Here is a 15,521-nt window from a genome sequence, read left to right as displayed (position 1 = left end):
TAATGAGACTCGTCACCAGAAAGCCAAAAAAGGGACTGCTTGGTAAGTATCAGTGAGAACTGTGTAGGTAAGTAGGTCAGACACACACACACACACACACACACACACACACACTCGGTATTGGGGTGTTTGGTTGATGGAAATACACTGGGGGTGGGGGGAAATGAGGGATGTTTTCTTTGCCTCCAGTATTTTCTCAATTTAAAGCCAGTGGGCAAGTGTTTAAGGGAAGACTTTCACTTCCAGCAAGCCACCGAAGGGGCAGGTTGTATTGGCATGTGGGAAGGGTCACATCAATGCCTTTGACTTACGAAAGACTGGCACAGTGGCCTGCCCGATGCCTGCCCACCCCCTAAAACACGCATCGTTCAGGGGATAATTAGATTATAAAAAGCATTAACGCTGTTTTCTTGAGTTCCATGGGCATCTAGACACACTGTGGGAATGGCAGCTGAAAGCAAAGGGCCGGGGTGGTCCCCCCCCTCCCTTAATTGCCTGGATCTCGCGAGAAACCTGCGAGAGTTTGACTTCTCTCCCCCTCACCCGCCCTCGTTCCCGAGCCAAAGTTTTGCTGAAAGAATCAGGAAAGAAAAGAAAAGAAAAAAAACACCCACAAGTTATTTCCCCTACTCCCAGATCATGTTACCGAGTTGCACTGGCGTTTTCACGTGTCACTCCTAAATCAAGCTCTTCCTAATTTGCCTCGGGGGACAATGCCAGGGCCAGGGTTAAAGAGCATTCCCCAAAGTTACCAGAAAGGTTCCCCATCCTTATATACTCCCGCTGAGGTTTGGAAAGAGACAAGACGCCCCTAGGAGAGAGATGCTCCTCCTGACGCAGGCTCTGGGATGCTGCCGTGCTTGCTAGACCGAAAGCTCACCCCCTCGAGAGAACAGGTAACTGATTTAGAGGCAGTTGGGGAGAAGACGTCACCACGCTCCTTAGAAATCAAGCAACTCGGGGATCCAAAAAAGCAACGTGTTCCTATGTACGGTTTTTTATTAATATCATACAACAGACGTGGTTCATCATTCTGCCATCTGGCAGATCTAGAGTTTTGGCGTCCACACGAGTGGCTTTATGTTGTCAGTCCAGACTCAGGTGAAACACCCTCCCTGAGTCATCAGCCCTGTTCAGCGTTCAGCTGTTCCTTTACTTGGTAGTAGGGCAATTCCTGATGGCTTCGCAGTTTTACTGGGTGGGTGGGTTGGAGGAGGGAAGGGGATGGAAAATCTGCCCTTTTCCCGGCGGTGGTGGTGGGGGGAGATCCGGGGGAGAGAGTGGTGAATTGGTGTGAAGTGAGTAGGATTATTGCCCTAATTTTGGACATGATCGCCCAAGGAGGTAAAAACAAAACTCTGCTTTATTACATAGAACAAAATGTAATTTATACCCAGGGATGGCTGTCCGCTGCGATTTCCATCATTTGCTGATAGCGATCACACTTATTACTTTTCTTCAAAGTCTTTCCCCCTCTTTAAAAAAAAAAAAAGAAAGAGAAAGAAAGAAAAGAGGGCATTTGTGCTAAATTGCCCAACGCCAGTGTGATAACTGTCAAAAGTTTGACATCAAAGAGAACTAATATTATTCAGTTACCAGAGGAGCTGTCTGTCCAAATAAGAATATCTTAATTACTGAATCACAACGATGGAAAAGGGAACAGATCTGAAAAGGAGAGGGGGCGTGGGCGGGGGGCTTTTCAGTCTGTTCCTTTTTGATGAACCATCTATATTAGGCCACTGGTGCAATTCTTAATCATGTTTAGTGGTTTTACCCTTTCTCTCTCCTCATCGGTCCTCTGAACTTTATAACTATATGTAAACACGTCAGTTTGAAAATAATCTTCTCTGGGTTCTTATTAGAAGAAATTTCAATCTTCTTCAGTTCTAGATTAGGCAGTCTAGTTTTCTCTATCACTGAATGGACTGGGGTTTCTTGGACAATAATGTGCCAATTGTTGATGGTTTGTGACCCATAAAATGTGAGGGTGACTATTCTGGCTTTGGTATGTAATTATGCAAAACACTTTCTATAAAGGCTTGCCATCTGATCTAATGACAGTCCCTGCGGTCTATTTCAAAAAGGGAGGGTCTATGTATATACAGCTCCTGAGAGAAAGAAAAGTAACATTTTGTTTTAATACACGTTTTATGGAAAAAAATGGATAAATACAGAAACATCTGAACACATAGGCAGGCGTTTGCTAGGCAAATTAAACTAATGATGAGTTATTTTAATAAGTTAATCATAGCAACAGAACGAACCTATGTCCAAATGGAGGGGGGGGGAAGTAATGTGAAATCTATAAAAAAAAATCTGCCACAAAAAGACACCTTTGCAAATATTTTAAGATTACCATGTAAATAGAGCCCTGTGTCGCATGTGGCTAGAAGTTTGGAGGGCAGAGCTGCGGTGTAGAGGCATGTATAGACTTGACCGGCAAATAATTTGTAAGATCTTAAACATTTCATCACTTTTAGATTTTAAAACTGAAAATAAAATTTGTGATCTTTAATTCCAGTTAGAGCTCTCACCTAACCAGGTCAGTTAAAATAAACCAAAAATTCTGAATGACAACGATCAGGCTGTTGGGTATATAAGATTTCGACTGATAAATTAAATGCCAAGGGCCAGTGTTATCACATCCGTCTCTTTTGAAAGATAAACAGTCTAGGAGCGGTAGTTAAACAGGTGAACGGGAAGCCACTGACACCTGGGATTCTAGAAAGTTAGAGAAGTTTGCAAGGAAAATGTAACGGCTTTGAGCTTCTCTGGTTCATACCAAATGACAATTTATTACGTCACAAGACAGAACTTAAACACTGCTGTCAATATACCCCAATGAAAATGGCCTGATATAGATTAGTAAGAGGTGAAATATACCAACAACTCGGATTGCAGTGGCAGCAATAGTTAGATATTGTATTGTTTTCAAAGCACGCGCGCGCGCGCGCGCACGCACACACACACAGAGCTATCTAGTAATAAAAAGCAAATAAGACATAGTTATAACTATACATCGCCACATGATGTGAGTCCAGTGTATATCTCCACATAGTCATGATGTGTGTTCAGTGTGACACGTTTAATTCCCCTGTGGAATAAAGTAATAAGATTTTTTTAAAGACTGATTAAAAGGGAGAATACACAAAATATCAACATGACACAGAGAGGAAGGTGGAATCGATAATTAGAAGCAAAAAAGGCTCAGGTAATTATGATCTGAAATTAAATATGATGTTTAAGACGGCTCCGTTGTAACGCAGTGAAGATTTCAGATTCATACACATAATAAACACTCAGGTTGTCATCTGGAGGTGCAAATCTGAAAGATATTTCAACACATGAAGTGCTGGCAGAGAGAGGTATAAAGGGATCTACGCCTGTCAGGGGTCAGACAGCCTGAGATTGCTTCTAGAGATCTTTTGAAAATTCCACACGATTGAAGGCTTAGGGGCTTTACCGAGTTCGCATTTCAAACTCAGATCAGTGAGATCACAGTGAAAAATAGAGGTCTGGAAAATTTTGATGCAAAGATGGCCACAGGCTTCAGTGATTTTTTTTTTTCTTCCCGAGATAGACACCCTGACATGACTATGATCTCTGGGATGACAGAGTTGTCAGAAAAGAAAGAGAAAATTGCATCTTGTCTTGTAACTTCCTATCAGTCAAAAGGAATTTAGGATCTTCTTTCTTTAAAAGACAGAGGAGAAGAGAGAGAGAGAGAGAGAGATGACGCTTTCCTACCAACCTAACAAAAGTGAAGACTTCTGTGTTTTATAATTAATGTTCCACACCTAGACATTTTTCTAAGCTTTCCTTTTCCTTTTCCCCATGCCATCAGAATGAGTGCCTCCTACAGTTTCAATTCCTGATCAATTTATATCGCCTCCAAATAATTTCCATATGATTTTGCCTACATTAAATTCTTAAAAAATATATTTGCCATTGGTTTTCATTTTGAATTGAGCTCAATAGTTAGGCGTTTTACTACAAATATGTCAGACTATTATTGTTTCGTAAATAGCAAAACATTTTAAAATGCCAGTGCTGCCTGGAGTGTAGTTAACAGTGTAAGACAGTCAGAATAGCAGGGTGGAAATAATACAGTAGCTATATATTCTAAAAGTGTCCTGCCAAGAACTTGGAAAACGGCAAAAGAAGGCTGTCTAGGTAAGAAAGGCATAGACTGCCTGCAAAAAATGTTCCAGATAGTCCATGTGTAACGCATTTGGAGAAGTCAGGTGCAAAAGCAAGTTTATTATAATCTTAATCATTTAAAATGAATTGATATTGATTTTCTGAAGATAATGAAAAGTAGTTAAATGCCGTGATTTATAATTATTGCGCGTGTTTTTTAAAAAAAATTACATGGGTAACTTTGACAAATGAACAAGGTGTTTTTGGAAATAGCAATTTGGAGTATATTTTTTCTTAATTAGCTCAAGGCTAAAGGTTTCGAGAGCTCGAGTTAAGTCCAAGTTATCTCAGTTGCACATTAGGATCCGGTAGGTGCTACGTGAGCAATAAACAGTAAGACATAGCATAACATACGTCGTGTTCCACCTTCCTGCTATGATTTTTGTTTATTTAATTATTTAGCCGATTCGCTTTTGTAGCCGGATGTTCTTTCTTAGGTGAGGAAAAGACAAGAGAATAGAAGACATTTAGTTTGAACAGTTTAACGGGATGGAAACAATTATTAAAAGCAAAGATGGTTGCTTGAATAAAAAAAAGGATGAAAAAAAGATTTGGACCAAACTGTAGAGAAAGCGATGTATTATATATATATATATATATATTTTCCCCAGAAATAAATAAATGTCACGTCACTCTAAGAGGCAAAACGATCCTATGTAAAATACCTAACATGATAAGGTTTTAATTTCTTAAATTACCATTAGAAAACCTATTAAGATTTTATTTTTCAAAAGCTTTCCAATCTCTCTCTTCTCCCCCGCCCTTCCTCTTCCACTCCTTGCAATTGACAAAGATACCTTTGGTAGAATGACATCCTAGTAATTAACACAATAGAAAATGTGTGTATTTTTTTTACCATCAAAAGTAACTAGATAATTAACAAATAACCCTTAATTATCTATAGATCTCACCTTTCCTAAATGAGGATTGACATTTTAAGAAGAAAAATAAAATTTAACACCCAACTTGCAAAAAAAAAGCATTAAAAAGTTTTGAAAGACGTGTTTGATGTGCATTGTCCTTTGGTGTGAGTATATATGCCAATTACACAAACATGATCTTACAGGATTTTTATTTAAGACATTAAGCATCTGAAGGACTTTAAAGAAAATAATAAACAAATCTTCAGTGGTGCGTTCCCTTACCCGAATTTCAGAAACACGTTCTTCAAAAGATTAGATAATAGAAGATTCGTATTTTGGGGGGAGTTATGCCCACATTTTCGTTCAGATGTGTCAGAGTTTTGAAGATACTATATAAATAATTAGGTTAAATTCTTCGGGAACACCTTTCTAAGCTGAGAAAAAGAACAGGATGCAATAGGGAAGGCGAAAGAAACCAGTAATATTTAAAGAGTTTTTTAGATTCTTCAGGAAAAATATAAGACACGTTTGTAGGAAAGACATTCCCTTGCTGGAGAAAAAATAAAGTGTAATTTTGTCAACAAAAAATAATTCTAGGCTTTATCCCACTTTCTTGTTTCCTGAAGTTTTTTAACTGAACAAAACTATATTTTGGGGGGCAAATGACAAAAGTTTCTTTAAGTTTCAGATAGATAGAAACAGTCTATACAAGTTTCAAATGTGTGTGCGAGTGTAAAATCGTTGTCTATGAAACAATCAAGTCAAACTGAAATAAAAGGAAATAACAGGTCTGAGGCTCTGGGTTAAACTAGAAAGGTAAGTTAATATGCAATCAGAAATCCCAGAAGCAGACAAAAATCAATTAAAACGAACTTTCCAAAACGCAAATAATTTTGCTTCCTGACAAATAAATTGCGAGGAAGTTTAATGCTCACGTTTTTACGGTGCACTGGGGAATATCTGGGACTATTTTAAACTGGAATAGTGAAGACAATTTTGTCTCTTTACCAGAATCTTGGTTGGTGTATTTAATTTGTTAATTTTTATCCCTCCTACAGGTTTTTTAATGGCGATATGGAAAATGGGACTCAAAGAGTTTGTTTTTCTTTATTTTATTTTAGTTTTAAATGTTCTCCTTTTAACACTTGCAAATGGGCAGCTGAGGCTTTAGACTTTGCGAAACCAGGATTTTATTTATTATTTTTTAGATACGGAGGTTTTGATCAACAAGGTTTACAAATTATGAGACCATTAAAAACAAAAACAAGCGCCAAGAAGTCAAAATCAACTCGCTAACAGATTTGTAAAGAGACAGATTTCCATGAGCAGCTACCGTCCAGGTCAATGATAAGAGCAAGGGGCCCGATCCTGCTTTCCTTGCTCAGAAAAGACTTCTGGATCTAGCCCTCGCTTTTCATGTATTGTTTTTAATGTTGTTAATATCCCAGCCCGGGATTTCCTCTTCATTGCTGCGCTCCTACCAGGTGGAGCTGCTGACCATCTTGCTCTCAGCCCTTTATATGTAAAAGCAACAATAATGAGAATTTATAACTCATAATAATAATAAGAAGACGAAACCCGATCTTTGACGCTGAACGTTTTCGGATGATTTTCAGGTTAGAAACACAGAATTAACGCTTAAGAGCCCCTTCTTGACTCTGCACCCAGCAAGCATCCTGTGGATTCCTACAGGTGTAACCTGTCCCCTCTGCAATGATCCCTGCACAGCCAATGACCGACCAAAGGGTACTTAGCAGGGGGTTGTCACTATTCCCATTTACAGGTGCTTTTGCTGAGCGTGTCCTCAAACCTTGAGGCCCTATCGCTTATGCTCCCAAAGCTCCCCCTGAAGTCTTACTTCTGCTGTCGTTTACAGCAGAGTAAATCCTCAGCCACTCCACTGGAGTCAAACAAGTTATTCTACTCCTAAGGAAAGTTTTGTCTGTTCGAAGATGGAAGATCGGGCAATATAGTGTTTCCAAAAAAGCAACGTACTTGCGCTTCTATTGACTGACGGAGGTTACAAAAACCCCACAGATACATTTATTATAATGCTTTTTTCATATACCCTCAAGGAAATTAAATCCCCCTTAAATCTTCTCAATTGCAACTAGAGACGGCAGCTAATATTAATACTACCATTAATTGAAATGATCACTGTGTCTGAGTTACTGGGAGTTTTCCTTGAGCTTTTTACATGCATGATTTAGGACTGCACTCAGAAGCAATCATTTCTCTGTGTACAACTTACAGTACTGATCCAGCTATTCCTCACATTTGCTGTATGCAGTTAATGCTGGGGTATCAATGGATGCTTAATAAATCACGTGGTCTATAATGTATATATTGTTTAAGGTAGCTTCATATATATATATGTATATATTGGAATATGCATATGTATGTATATTTCAATGGATACATGCTATGCATATGTCTGGTGTGTGTGACATATAGACACAGACTATATATATATGAGAGGGCTGGATTTACAGTACTTGCTATTAAATAAATAAATAATAATAATAATAATAATAATAATAATAATTTATTATACTTTAGGGTGAGAAAAACTGTAAGAGTTATTCCCAGGCAAAAATATTGCTTTGTAGATTTCATATGATCGTTCTAATTCCAAGTTTTATATTTTTATGACTTCTTGCCAGCATCTCAGTATGTTTCTGTTTAGATATACTAAGCTCCTTGAAATTAATTAACCTGTGGTCAGCAAAAAAAAAAAAAAAGTAATACTGGTTAAGCTATATTCCTTTACAACGTTTGGTCACAGTTAGTTACAGAATTTTCCAGCTGTGAAGATGATGTACACTATTTCCTGTAATTGAATTGCTGTTATAACACCTTTCAAGAGGAAAAGTGATACATGACAAAAATTTAACTGACGCTGGGATCTTATCTGGAATAAAAACTTCACTTGAGTCATTACATTCAGAGAGGCTCCCAATATTGTCCATTTATGTTTGTCTTTAATGTTGGGTGTGCAATTTTAGTTCCTTTGTAATGTCACCAGCAGAGAGCGAACGTTAGAACATCCCTAGGTGGAATAACTAAACCACTAGAAGCAATAAATCTCCCCTAGTGATTGCGAATGCGCACTGGAAAACGTACCTAAAAGGCAAATAACATGACTGAGAATTATAATGAAAGCAATGGCATTTCATAGAAACATGTTCGTGGCATTGTGGTACATTTTTAAGCCAAATTGTGTTGCATCCAACGTGTTGTGTTGTGCAAAGATCTAGCTCTGATTTCCGTCCTCTTGAGGTTTGCCCAACTGCTTGAATTTTCGATACTCTAAACACAAAATCGCCCTGGAATTTACAGCCAACCGGTACAACCAGCGGAGTCCACAAACAATGTAGAACCAGGTAAACCTGCCACCGTCCATACCGCTGCAGATGGTTTCCATTGCTCCCTGAACTAACTTACCTAGTTCTCAGCCTCGTCATCAAAAGCTACCTGAAGTGACCACTTATCACCAATCCTGATAAGTGTAAGATCTCAGTATTCGTAAGAAGTTTAGAACAGTTTGCAAACTTCAAAAATACAACTCGAATCAAACCGCATCCCATTAAAAACCTGAGCCTGAGATTGATATTTGGGTAGATGCCTTAAAATGCAAATATCCAGTTGCTGCTTCCATTAAACCTTTTAGGTAACTAACAAGTGCTATAGAATGCCTTCCATATTCTAGTACCACCAGTGTGTGTGGGGGGGGGGAAGAAATTAATGTATACTCCGAAGCAATACAAAATAAGTCTTCACATGTTTTGGATAGGCACCTGAATTTAGTTGCTCTATACCTTCCAAACAATAACAAGATTCTTTAGGGCATGGGAGTGATTACTCTGTAAAATAACTTCAAAGCAGACTGTTCATCAGATCTCATTATTATTAAAAGGGAGAACCAGATGAAAAAAATTATCTGTAGCATTTGAAAAACAAACACACACATTTTAAATAATTTCTGTAACTTTCGCTACCTTTGGCGTTTTGGGCAAGAGTACAAATAAAAAACCCGAGGAATCAAAAGTGTTTTTTCCCCCTCGGTGTCAAATCTCAGCCTTTCCTTCATCAACTTCAAAGAGGCTGAAAGGACAAATATTCTGATACAGCTAATAACACATGGAGAGACAGAATTTGCATTCCTTAGCGAATGTAAGTGCTCTTAATCGAATCATGTATTTGGCTAAGAACATCTTTCCAGAGCCGCTGAGAGATTGAAAAGTGTTAGAATAGCGAGGAGGTGAGGTCTGAGCAATTTTTGATTGACACTTTTTGCCAATAATGTATCTCAGGTCAGTGATGACTATTTTAAACCTGTAAATTCATAGTAATTAATAAGAATAATACACAATGGAAAAGCTGGAGAGAGACTGTCCTGCAACTTTTGAGGCTTTGCTTCGGAGATAGCTGCAACCCTTAATTTCCCCAAGACAACGCCAATTGCGCTGCTAGGCCCAGGGATTTACTAGGGACAAAATTCCCAGTAACTTTAACGTAAGCGCTGCAGGGTCAGCCCTGGGGTCTGTGAATGGGTGACGATGTTAAAAACAATCTATTATACACCAAAGAATTGGCTACGTTCTATTACGTTACCGCATCAGATTTGCTAGGAGAGCTCAGGTGGTTTGGGTCTCTCAATACCCAGTGTTGTTACTTTCCCTTATTACTTCTATTGTTACACTCGGAGGGAAGACAGAACTCCGACTGACATCGTCTGAACTCTCTAGTGAAAGCCTTCCCACTCCACATTGTGGGACAGAGCATCATAGGCACCGGGGAGAGGGGATTTCATTTAGTGAGGAGTAATCGTGCATTTTCTGTGCCCATCAAGCAGTGTCTGTAAGTGGCTCTCATGCAGTGACACACATTGGCACACTCCCCACGAACGTACCTTTCCTTTAAAGCAACCCATGCCTGGAAAGAAAAAAATCTGCTCTATCTATAAAGTGTGCATCACCCTCGCAGCTGAGCGATCTTAGCAGGGTATGTCCCTTCTCTCTTCTGATCAAAGGAATTGGGGGAACAATTGTCCTTCTTCCGTTCCTATATTTCATTGACTTTGAAACTGAGCTTGAAATAAACTGGAGAGCGAGGACATTCATTCATTCCCTCTACATATCGGTATAACTCGAGAGAGGCAGACCAGGCAGCTTCCCGTGCTGGGATATATTCCAGACGTACTGGGGATAGTTTACTTCAAGGTACTCCTCTGAAGAGCAGGGAGAAAAGCAGGTAGAGATATCAAAGCAGGGACAGTAACTTTATTCTTCTCTTTCCAGGGGCTAATGGACTATAGAGAGTGAGGAGAGAGAGAGTAGTCTAGTTACACTTGGTGCGCTTTCTACTATTGTTTTGACTAGAGTTTTTTTGGTTAGTTTTTGAGTGTACTCTGCACTGGACTCTTTATTCCTTGGTGTATTTGAATACAATTTACCAGGCTGCAGTAACTTATTGTTTTACATCGGTATGGACACTCTGCTGAAGAAGAGCTCTGTCTCACTAACAGAAGTCAGTCCAATAAAAGATATTACCTCACTCACCTTGTCTCATATAGATACAATTTTGACACACCTTACCTCTCACTTCCATATGGATATGTTAACCTCCTAGCAACTTTTCCAGTCATGACCAGGGTTTTAGCACATCCTTACGCCATCTTTCAGAGACTGAAACCATTGAAGTCCATTTTTTGATAACAGAAAAGTGCACTCTGGTGCCATAGACCTGCAGAGATTTAGATCTAGTGGGAAACAATCAGCAAAAATTAAAGCTGATTTTTATTAAATCTTTGTGTTCGCTATTTAAAGAAAAATCCAAAATGGGATCAAGTCTGGATACTTGTCAATAATGGGCCTTTTCTTCCCCAACAAATGTCAAACTGTATTCTCATTTATACTATTGTAAATCTGGGGTTATTCCACTGCAATCAGGAATGCTCCTCCAAGAAAGCAGAATTAAGGCCCTAATGCTCCTTTAAGAATGTTTATTAACACCAAGATCAGCAAATTGGAATTCTCTGGTATTCCAAACACAACAGGTTGCGTTAAAATGAAAATAAATAAATAAATATGAAATCTTAAGAACAGTGGAGAACTGCTTTGCCACTTTAAAAATGATGATTTGAGAAGCTATCCTGCATTCCTTAAACAACTACTCTTGTTTTGGCTGCATAATTCATTGGTAGGGAAAATGTAGATAAAGTCTGATCATAGGGGAAATGGGTAGGTGTATCTCTGGTTTAAAGGTGATGGGTGAGTGGGATGTGAGAGCAGAATTCATGGTAGATATAAGAACCCCCAAATGGAGCTCCTGGGTTTCTAGCATTTAGTTTTAAAACTATAACTATAACATCATTAACAATATTTTAAAGGGAAATATGTTCTGAATTGTCGCTTCTAACTGACAAATTGATCGTAATTTGAGGTCCTTACATCATGTCTGCGTTTCTTTCAAAAAGAAATTTAACCACAAGTTATTGGGACCAACTTATGTGTTAGGTAAAAATCTCTCCACCGCAGGAATTACTGGATTAAGTTCCCAGTGCAGGTCCCTCCTGGTCTTCAAACATATGGATCTATTTCAATGAAGATTTTTGGTTTGGAATTTCTTTAGTTTTCATTAAATATATTAAAAAGTGTTTTTTTTTTCTCATGCTCAGATAACTCCAGCACAGCTGAATATAATTTGATTGTAACTTTAGTGAGACTTGTATTTCATCAGTGATGAGCATGGGTGCTGCAAAGACTATGCTGACGAAGTTTAGGATTTCTGGGAAGTTTCACATGTGGTTCTCAGAGATGGTTACAAGCTTTGTGTTTGGTGAGACAGAAGCATACTTAGGACTTCAAAGAAGTCCTAGGTTTCGGTAGCATAATCTGTAGAGTTTGTCAATCTGAGCCTTTCTGTTGGAACAGATTTATGGTGCTCATAGATTTAATAACTGTCTGACAGATTTAGGATTAAAAAGACAAAAAAAGTCTACATAATCCAGAATCCAGGGCCCTCAGTTTGAACACATTCAGGTTCTACACAACACATCTAGAATAGTGGAATCTTTCAATAAGGAAAAATGACACCTCCAACACCATCAGGAAATGTATGTGATTTTTGACTGAAAAGGAGTTTGGTGCAGTTAAATTTGAAAACATCTTAACTGTGCAGCTGTATACAAAGATACAGCAGACTTGTCTGAAGGGTCAGAAAGCCTGATGACTATGCACACTTCCTTGGAAAAGTTGGAGTCTACCCGCCTGCATGGTGTTTCACGTACCATGTGCTGGGTAATAACATGAAAGGACTCCATGCTTCTAAAACTAAACTAGCTCTTTATTAAAAAAACTATTTACAGAGAAACTGCACTTGCAGCTAGCATTCTACCCATGTGAACACAGACTGACTTCCTGGTGCCTCCTTCTAACTCTTCCCTCCTGCAACCTGTTCTCCTCACTACAAGCTCCATGCAGATTGTCACATCTTTCCTTTAACAATTGTTGTTGTTGCATTTTTGTGCCAGTTTTTGCTGACTTGTTGCAGCCAGGGGTTACTAGTAGATAGTCCATCCTTGGGACATGGCTTTTACTGCCAGCCCCATTGCAGCCTGTTTTCAATGCTTTGTTCAGTGGTTTTGGATCAAGGCATATCCCAAGGTTACCTGAAGTTTTCTCACCTCAGCTAGGTTGCTGATCCACTGTTCATTTTAACTGATATAAGTATGTCTGTTCTTTGCAGTTCCTTCTTCAGTAGTTTCACCAGGGCTAATGGAATTCTGTTTCAGTAGTCCAAAGGGCTGCAATATTTCTAACATCAGCTTTCCCTCTATGTGTCTATCTCCTTGAAATATGTCCTTATATTCTGTAGAAAGCTGTGAAAGGACTCAGGGTTCTCTTTTCTTTCTCTCTCACATTGGGGATATTCTGGTATTGGGCTATGATAAAATCCAAGGCTTGCACTGCCCAGCAGTGGGTGGCAGTCCTGTGTGGCAACTAGTCTAAACAAGTGATCATGTCCCTTGTTTTGTGGGTTTCTTATTGACAGCCTGCATTTGCCCACTGGCCTCAGAATGGTTTTATTGTCCACCACCAGCATGTGATCACATTTCTCCAGTCTAACATTGCTGCTTATCAGCGTGCTTTAGCGTTGTACATTCTCACTCTGGAAGCAGTCCAGTATTGTGTTATTGGTAAGGAAGTAAATTTGTCACCATTGTGGATTCTGTGACTTTTTTCCCCCATCCTTCTCTTTGAGCCCTGTAATTCAGCTCTTCTGCCATTTTTGGTACATTAAAAAGTGCCATTGTTATGGGGAAACGTTCCTGTTCTTCCAGCAGTGTGTGTGTGTGTGTGTGTGTGTGTGTGTGTGTGTGTGTGAGAGAGAGAGAGAGAGAGAGAGAGAGAGAGAGAGAGAGAGAGAGAGAGAGAGAGAGAGAATATCTTACCACTGCCTGCCTACAGAGTAGATGAATCCTAGCCCCAACTAGGGAAGGAAAAGGGTTTAATGAATTTTATGGGAAAGGACCACCACCCTGAATGGATTAGTCAATCCTTGGAGCTGGGCTTCAGCCTTTAGAGTTGTCTGGGAGATAGGGTGACCAAACAGCAATTGTGAAAAATTGGGATGGGGTGGAGAGTAATAGAAGCCTATATAAGAAAAAGACCCCAAAATTGGGACTGTTCCTATAAAATCGGGACATCTGATCACCCTAGTGAGAGAGGTCTTTGATCCCATGGAGGGAGGCACTGTGCTTGTGGTATGCCACTTACAGGGCCAGTGCTGAACAGAATGGGGTGGGGACTCTGAACTTAGACTCTTTGAGGCTCATATGACTTTGTCTGTAGTTTTCCCTTGAAGCACTAGAGACACTTCTCTGTAAGCCCCATCATAAAATCATGACAAATAACACTGACAAAACTGGAGTGCCTGGCCCAGAATCATCTGAACGCAATTGACCCTCCTGCTATCTTTCCACCCTCAACCCCATGTGGATGATAAAGATTCTGTTACCATATGCCCCTCCGTGCCACACACTGAAGTGTATGAACATTCTATCACTGGATAGGGCAACGTCAGGGGGAATCCAGTCAACACAAAGCCCTTGCTTGTAGGAAGAGTAGATTCATGTGTTCCTCCTCTCTCTAATTTCAGCAGGTCCCTTTGTATTATTTCTCTGTCTTCCCTGGTCTTCGGAACACCCAGACACTTAGCAGCACCTTCAGATTTCATTAACCTGTTCTCTGCTCCTTCTTCTCTATGTCATTCATGAAGATATTAAAAAAAGTTGAAGCTCATGTAGATCCTGCAGCACTTCAAGAGACACCTGTCCCAAATTTGATAATTTGCCACTTGTTATTGCCCTTTGTTTGTGGCTCTTCAGCGACATTTCCATTAATCATAAAGTGTCCTTTTCTGAGCCTGTTTGAATTAATTCTGAGAGTAAGTTTTCATGAGACACGGCCACAAAGGTGCTCCTAAAAACTATGTACAGATCCTCAATCAGTGTAAATCATCACGGTTCAGCTGAAGTCAAAGGAGCTATGACCATTTACACCAGGTGAGGATCTGGTCCCACTTATGTTGTATCTTATGTTTCCTGTTCTTCCACACGTCTAATAATTTTATCCAAAAAGTAAATTAGCCAATTTATTTCCCTCCCCGGCACCCCTAGCAAAATTTGTTCTTTATTATCCCCTTTCTTATTGCTCATGGTTCCATTCTGATCTAGGGGTGGAGCTTCATCTGAGATGTTTAAGTCTACCAGTCTGACACATGGGTTTATGATAGTTCTGGTCCTGTTTAGTATCTTCACGAATGACCTAGAGGAGGCAGAAAATAGCAAATTCATGACATCGGGGGAGTTTCCCCCACCACCTGCTTCCCTTTCTTCTCTTCCAAGATGAGGCGGAGTTGGGGTTGAAAAGTGCTGCACTCCAGCCTTCCTGCACTAGCAGAAATGACCTTAAAAGTCTGGTCCAGCCAACTTAGGTAGGAGCAACCTTACAGCTGTTCAGATTTGTTCCACAGGCCAGTTCAGACCTTGGCCAGCCCCAGGATTAGGGAATGTGGCTTAAAGCAACGTATTTCTTCCTCCACTTTCAGCTGTGCAAAGCATGAGCTTCATGCAACTGACCCACCCCCTAGATTTTATCTTTGAAGCCCTTAAAGTAGTAGAACTTAGCTATCAAATTATAGTAGCTGAAGTGTATTTAACAGGTACAGAATGAAGGGTTCGGTCAGTGGAAGATATTTGCTCATAGAATTTGCTCCTGTTCAAAACCAGGATACGCTCAAGTCTTGCTACCATCAGGTTATGATGAGACCTGTCTTCCAGCAGGCATTCATCTAACAGTCATGTGCTAGATCAGCCCCCACCAACATGCTCATGAGTAGAGAAAAATTACAACCCCCCCACCTCTCCTTTCAAAAACAGCTCTGAACTGAGTA

General features: G+C 39.7%; 1 long non-coding RNA gene across 1 annotated transcript in view; it reads left to right on the top strand.

The window, feature by feature from the left end:
• The first annotated feature begins 711 nt into the window (after window positions 1-711).
• LOC115658860 overlaps window positions 712-15,521 on the top strand; it is a 48,152-nt gene continuing 33,342 nt past the window's right edge. The window contains exon 1 of the long non-coding RNA XR_004002395.1: window positions 712-896. This is a non-coding gene — a long non-coding RNA (uncharacterized LOC115658860). The remainder of the gene's footprint in view (window positions 897-15,521) is intronic.

Source organism: Gopherus evgoodei, chromosome 10 (assembly GCF_007399415.2).
Source record: "Gopherus evgoodei ecotype Sinaloan lineage chromosome 10, rGopEvg1_v1.p, whole genome shotgun sequence".
Classification (NCBI taxonomy): domain Eukaryota; kingdom Metazoa; phylum Chordata; order Testudines; family Testudinidae; genus Gopherus; species Gopherus evgoodei.
Note: the sequence above shows the minus strand (reverse complement) of the source record. Positions and strands in the feature narration are given on the sequence as shown.